Source organism: Lagenorhynchus albirostris, chromosome 1 (assembly GCF_949774975.1).
Source record: "Lagenorhynchus albirostris chromosome 1, mLagAlb1.1, whole genome shotgun sequence".
Taxonomy (NCBI): domain Eukaryota; kingdom Metazoa; phylum Chordata; class Mammalia; order Artiodactyla; family Delphinidae; genus Lagenorhynchus; species Lagenorhynchus albirostris.
This window is the reverse complement of record NC_083095.1, coordinates 73,586,238-73,593,534: the sequence shown is the minus strand read 5'-3', so window position 1 is coordinate 73,593,534 and position 7,297 is coordinate 73,586,238.

Here is a 7,297-nt window from a genome sequence, read left to right as displayed (position 1 = left end):
GAGAGGACCATCTGCTTTCTTCTTCTGGCAGGAGGGGACTGGCAATGGAGAGTTGAGTCCTGGATTTTGGAGCTCTGGCCTTTCTTGAGGCCTGGTACCCCTGACCCCAGTTGTCCCAGGCTTTTGGAGTCTATTTGGGTGCCCCTCATCCCTTCAGTTCTCTACTGCTGAGACCTATATTTATTAGTACAACAGGTGTTTATCATATATCAAAAGAAAAAAGCAGGTTATAAAACAATATATACCATATAATCACATTTTTGTTTGTTTTAAAAATTCTCTTCCAGTAGTATCACAGAGTTTGCAGAAGCCTCCCATGGCATAATACCTAAATGCTATATAAAGCACAACATATTTTAAAAGTAAATTAGGGACTTCCCTGGCGGCACAGTGGTTAAAAATTTGCCTGCCAATGCAGGGGACACGGGTTCGAGCCCTGGTCCGGGAAGATCCCACATGCTGTGGAGCAACTAGCCCATGCACCACAGCTACTGAGCCTGCATTCTAGAGCCCACGAGCTACAACTACTGAGCCCACGCACCACAACTACTGAAGCCCATGTGCCTAGAGCCTGTGCTCTGCAACAAGAGAAGCCACCGCAGTGAGAAGCCTGCGCACCGCAGCAAAGAGTAGCCCCTGCTCTCTGCAACTAGAGAAAGCCTGCGTGCAGCAATGGAGACCCAACGCAGCCAAAAATAAATAAATAAATTTATATTAAAAAAATTAAGTGGCCCCATATTATTAATGCCCCCTGAAATCCAACAGAAGCAAACGGAATTCTCCCTAGAGGAGAGCATTCTCAATCCAAGCCTCTAGATTAAATTTAGCCAAATATAAACTCACCAAAAAAGTTACTGAATATGTAAGGATTCAAGTCACCACAAATGAGAATCAGCAGGAATAATAATCAACAGGTTTAAATCTTTAAGGGCTCCAGAGTTTGGAAAAATCAGATGATGTATCTAAAGAAGCTATTGTGAAATGTTTAAAGAAATAAAAGATGGAATAGAAAACATAAGCAAGGAATAAGAGATTATAAAAAATGCCCAGGTAGATTTAGGAAAAAAATAGAATATCAAGAAATAAAAAACTGTATGTAAGAATTAAAATTAAAACTGCAATGCAGAAGATATAGCTGAAGAAAGTGTACTAAAAGATGGATCTGAAAAAATCCATCAAAATGCAGCAAAAGAGACAAAATGATAAAAAAGTTAAGAGTCAATGAATGAGGCGGTCTTACAGTCACCAAACTGGCTTCTGCATGAGGAGAAGAGAAAGAAAACGGGGGCAAGGCAATATATGAGGAGCAAATGGCTGAAAATTTTCAAGAATTGATGAAAGACAAGAATTCATGAATATAGGAAGCACAATTTATGCCAAGAAGGATAAATATAAAGAAATCCACACCTAGATACAACTCAGTGAAACTGTGGAACAATTAAGACCAACAATCTAAAGACTAGAGAGAAAACACAGATCATCTTCAAAGGAATACAACTAAACCTGTAGCACACTTCTTGACAGCCACAGTGGAAACCAGAAGACATTGGAATGATTCAAAGTGCTAAAATAAAGGGGGGAATCTATAAACATTTAAACATGGAGGCTAAACAATACGTTACTAAATAACCAAGAGATCGCTGAAGAAATCAAAGAGGAAATCAAAAAATACCTAGAGACAAATGACAATGAAAACATGATGATCCAAAACCTATGACGTGCAGCAAAAGCAGTTCTAAGAGGGAAGTTTATAGCAATACAAGCCTACCTCAAGAAACAAGAAAAATCTCGAATAAACAATGTAAACTTACACCTAAAGGAACTCGAGAAAGAAGAACAAGCAAAACCCAAAGTTAGCAGAAGGAAAGAAATCATAATGATCAGGGCAGAAATAAATGAAATAGAAACAAAGAAAATAAGAGCAAAGATCAATAAAACTAAAAGCTGGTTCTTTGAGAAGATAAACAAAATTGATAAACCATTAGCCAGACTCATCAAGAAAAAGAGGGAGAGGACTCAAACCAATAAAATTAGAAATGAAAAAGGAGAAGTTACAGACACCACAGAAATACAAAGCATCCTAAGAGACTACTACAAACAACTCTATGCCAAAAAAATGGACAACCTGGAAGAAATAGACAAATTCCTAGAAAGGTACAACCTTCCAAGACTGAACCAGGAAGAAATAGAAAATGTGAACAGACCAATCACAAGTAATGAAGTTGAAACTGTGATTTTAAATCTTCCAACAGGGGGCTTCCCTGGTGGCGCAGTGGTTGAGAGTCCGCCTGCTGATGCAGGGGACACGGGTTCGTGCCCCGGTCCGGGAAGATCCCATATGCCGTGGAGCAGCTGGGCCCGTGAGCCATGGCCTCTGAGCCTGCGCATCCGGAGCCTGTGCTCCGCAACGGGAGAGGCCACAACAGTGAGAGGCCCACGTACCGCAAAAAAAACAAAAAACAAAAAAACCAATATGGTACTGGCACAAAAACAGAAATATAGATCAGTGGAACAGGACAGAAAGCCCAGGGATAAATTCACACACCTATGGTCAACTAATCTATGACAAAGGAGGCAAGGATATACAAAGGAGAAAAGAGAGTCTCTTCAATAAGCGGTGCCGGGAAAACTGGACAGCTACATGTAAAAGAATGAAATTAGAACACTCCCTAATAGGGAGGGTGGGAGGGAGGGAGACGCAAGAGGGAAGAGATATGGGAATATATGTATATGTATAACTGACTCACTTTGTTATAAAGCAGAAACTAACACACCATTGTAAAGCAATTTTACTCCAATAAAGATGTTAAAAATAAAAACACTCCCTAACATCATACATAAAAATAAACTCAAAATGGATTAGAGACCTAAATATAAGACCAGACACTATAAAACTCTTAGAGGAAAACATAGGAAGAACACTCTTTGACGTAAATCACAGCAAGATCTTTTTTGATCCACCTCCTAGAGTAATGGAAATAAAAACAAAAATAAACAAATGGGACCTAATGAAACTTAAAAGCTTTTGCAAAGCAAAGGAAACTACAAACAAGACAAAAAGACAACCCTCAGAATAGGAGAAAATACTTGCAAACGAATCAACGGACAAAGGATTAATCTCCAAAATATATAAACAGCTCATGCAGCTCAATATTAAAAAAACAATCAACCCAATCAAAAAATAGGCAGAAGACCTAAATAGACATTTCTCCAAAGAAGACATACAGATGGCCAAAAAGCACACGAAAAGCTGCTCAACGTCACTAATTATTAGAGAAATGCAAATCAAAACTACAATGAGGTATCACCTCACACCAGTTAGAATGGGCATCATCAGAAAATCTGCAAACAACAAATGCTGATGAGGGTGTGGAGAAAAGGGAACCCTCTTGCACTGTTGGTGGGAATGTAAATTGATACAGCCACTATGGAGAACAGTATGGAGGTTCCTTAAAAAGTAAAAATAGAATTACCATATGACCCAGCAATCCCACTCCTGGGCATATACCTAGAGCAAACCATAAATCAAAAAGACACATGCACCCGAATGTTCATTGCAGCACTATTTACAATAGCCAGGTCATGGAAGCAACCTAAACGCCCATCGACAGATGAATGGATAAAGAAGATGTGATACATATATACAATGGAATATTACTCAGCCACAAAAAGGAACGAAACTGGGTCATTTGTAGAGACGTGGATGGATCTAGAGACTGTCATACAGGGCGAAGTAAGTTAGAAAGAGAAAAACAAATATCGTATATTAACGCATATATGTGGAATCTAGAAAAATGGTACAGATGAACCGGTTTGCAGGGCAGAAATTAAGACACAAATGTAGAGAACAAATGTATGGACACCAAGGGGGGAAAGTGGCGGGGGTGGTAGTGGTGTGGTGAACTGGGAGATTGGGACTGACATATATACACTAATATGTATAAAATGGATAACTAATAAGAACCTGCTGTATAAAAAAATAAATAAAATAAAATTCAAAAACAAAAAAAAAGGTCATCACAAGTCTGTGAGGTCAGACCTATTGTCAAATTTTGTAGATGAAGAAATAAAAAGGCCTCACTTTTTTTTTTTTGGTCTGAATGTGAAAAACAAACATAAAATAAGAACCTTTATCACTGTGGCAGTGCAAGTCCTTCCCACTGGCCCAAGGTTGCTCCTCCTTATCAGGGGAACCATTATCTCTTCTCCCAGCTGCTGAAAACCAAACCCTCCCCAGAGAGGGAAAGGGTACAACTATGGGCAAATTAACTGTTACTTTTGGGGAGTAACAAATTAACTGTTACTTTTGTCCATAAGTAACTGTTACTAATTAACTGTTACTTATGGGCAAATTAACTGCACTCAACTTAGAAAAGTCACAGAACAAACCCCAGGGTTTGAGCAGAGAAGAGTTATGGAGAAAATGTTCCACTTGGAAAGGAATCTGTGATACTGTGATTTATAACTAGAAATAGATAGGTGGTCTTTGACCCCGTTCTTGGCACAGAGCTCCTAAAACACTTGGAATTTCCAGTGTTGAGAGAGGAAAAGAGGTCTTTTGCTACATTAATGAAGTGTCTTTTGGAAAGCCCTTAGGCAACATAGGGATGGGGGCTGGTGGCCAGAGGAACCAACCCTGTGATTAGAGGGTTGGAAGTTTCGGTACCCCCTCCATACCCAAAATCTGAGGAGGAGAGAGGGATTGGTGGTTGAGTCAGTCACCAATGGCAATGAGTTAATCAATCATGCCTATGTAATGAAGTCTCCATAAATCCCCCAAAGGATGAGTTTGGAGAGCTTCCAGGTTGGTGAACACATGGCGGGGAGAGTGGCACCTGGAGAGGGCGTAGAAGCTCTGTGCCCCTTCCCATACACCTTGCCCTGTGTATCTCTTCCATCTGGCTGTTCCTGAGTCACATAAATGCCTTTTCTAATAACCAGTAATCTAGTAAGCAAAATGTTTCTTTGAGGTCTGTGAGTTACTCTAGCATATTAATTGAATCCAAGGCAAGATTTGTTGGAAACTCCAATCTATTGCCTGTTGGCTTAGAAACCCAGGTAATAACCTGGAGTTGAGACTACTGTCTGAAGTTGGTGGGGGGACAGTCTTGTAGGACTGAGCCCTTAACCACCTGTGGGATCTGATGTGATCTCCAAGTAGATAGTGTCAGGACTGAGCTGAACTGTAGAACACCCTGCTGGTGTCCGAGAATTGCTTGGTGCTGTGGGACAACCCCCGTAAAACACACATTGGAACTGGGTCCAATACCTTTAGGATCCCACCTGAAGTGGCCCCTGTTTCTCTCTGCTCTTGGATTCTTTTTTGGGGAACCCTCTCCAGTGCCCAGGGCATGCTCTTCTCTTTTAGTGTTCCAAGCAGGTCAAAAGTCTCTTTTCACTTGTTTTTCCTTAGCAAAGTGGAGAGACCGATGCTTTCACAAAGAACCATACTGTCTAGGGACACCTGCCCCAGCAAACGGAATCCCTGTTTATCATCTGTTTCCTCACACAGCAGGTTTCCCAGGGGTGTCCCACTGTCAGAACCTAAGTTGCCTGTCTGCACACTCAAGGCAAGGGAGACTGGAAAGGGTAACTTCTTTTTATTCTACCTTAGCATGAAGGGACTAAAAAGATTTTGAGAAGCCATCAGTGACAGGTGTCCACACACATACAACAACCATAAGGCACCTTCTACTATCAGTGTGGAGTCCTTCTCTCTTCACTTACTGTGTCTAGTTAATGTTGATGATCTAATTTCTGTGCTCTCCTAGCCCCTCTCATCCCGGTAAGGCAGTTTTCCCAGCTGGATGTCCTCCTCACTCCCTTCCCCTGCCTCTCTCTCTCTCTCTCTCTCTCTCTCTCTCTCTCTCTCTCTGTCTGTCTTTCTCTCTCTCTCTCTCTCATAGGGAGTTGACTATAGCCTAATGGTCAAAGGTCCAGGCTCTCAGATCAGGCTACCTGGGGTTCAATTGTGCCTCCGCAAGTTACTAGCTCTTTGACATTTACCAAGTTACTCAACTTCTCTGAGCTTCAGTTAATTATAGTACCTACTGGGCTGGGCTGCTGTGAGGATGAAATAAAATAATACAGCATATTTCCAGGCACATGTTATGTGCTTAATAAGTGATAGACATTAATACAATCAACATCATTGCATTTCCAATCTGAGGAACATTTCTAATTCACTATTGGTGGAGCAGAGAAAAATGATTTCACTGCTGCTCAGTGAAATAGCTAGCTTTTCCTTCTGGTAAATTCCCAGCCCCACCCTTTCCTCCCAGGGCTCCTTTAATGACTCACCCATCAGGTATTCTCACTCCTCTCTCCCAGACAAGTGTCCTGAGGGAGCGATTGAGGAAGTCAGTTGTGTCCCTGCCTGTGGTCTAGAGGAGTTCGGACTTGAATCCTGAGTCTCTAGCTTCTTGGCTGTAAGGTTGTCTAAGGTTGAGAAGGTCACATGCTTGACCCAAAGATGGGCTTTGGGCCTGAGGCAGCTGCTTTTGGTGTTCCCTGCCACACATTCTCAGGCCACCTTCGATTTGAGCTGCCGCTGCGGTGGATGGCCCCACGACCCGGCCAGTGACCCATCCAAGAGGCCTGTCTCTGTTTTTCTCCCTCAGTTGACAGAACTGCGGTGAGAGGAGAGGAGAGTTAATGCCTTGGGGGTGACCCTCACAGTGGAGGACATGGGTCAGTGCCCCAGCCTCCTTTCTTTCGAAGGGTCAATTCTGGGGTGTGTTCTACAGTTCTTCAGAGGGCCTCTGGCTAGACTGAGCTCCACAACAGTAGCTAGCTCAATAGGTACATTCTGGGGGCATTTTCTCCTTCCCTGACTCACATCTTCTGCTCCGTCCCTCCTGACCCTTGGGACCACCCTCCAGGAAGTCTCGAGTTCTGGTCTCAGGCGCTATTTTCAGGGGAATACAATCTAAGCCCTCTGCCCTGTTTCCTCCTCATTGTTTATCCTCTGAATGTCTTTGTGACTAGGATCCCTCCCTGTCTGGGAAGAAAGAGGAAAGGAGGGGAAAAGAAGTGAACAGAAATGAATCTAACTCTCTCAGAGATGGGGAATCATGTATTTGGGCACCTATGGCTCTCTCATCTCTTATTTCATTCAAATTTTAGCAACAAACCTGTGAGGCAGACAATTATTAGTCCCATTTTATGGATGAAGAAACCGAGAGGCTCTGAGAGGTTAAGTAACCAGCCTGAGGTTATACAAAAACTTTGTGGCACAGTGGGGTTTTAAACCCAGATCTATGCTCCTTCAGCTGCTTTCTTTGATGGGTGAGGGCCT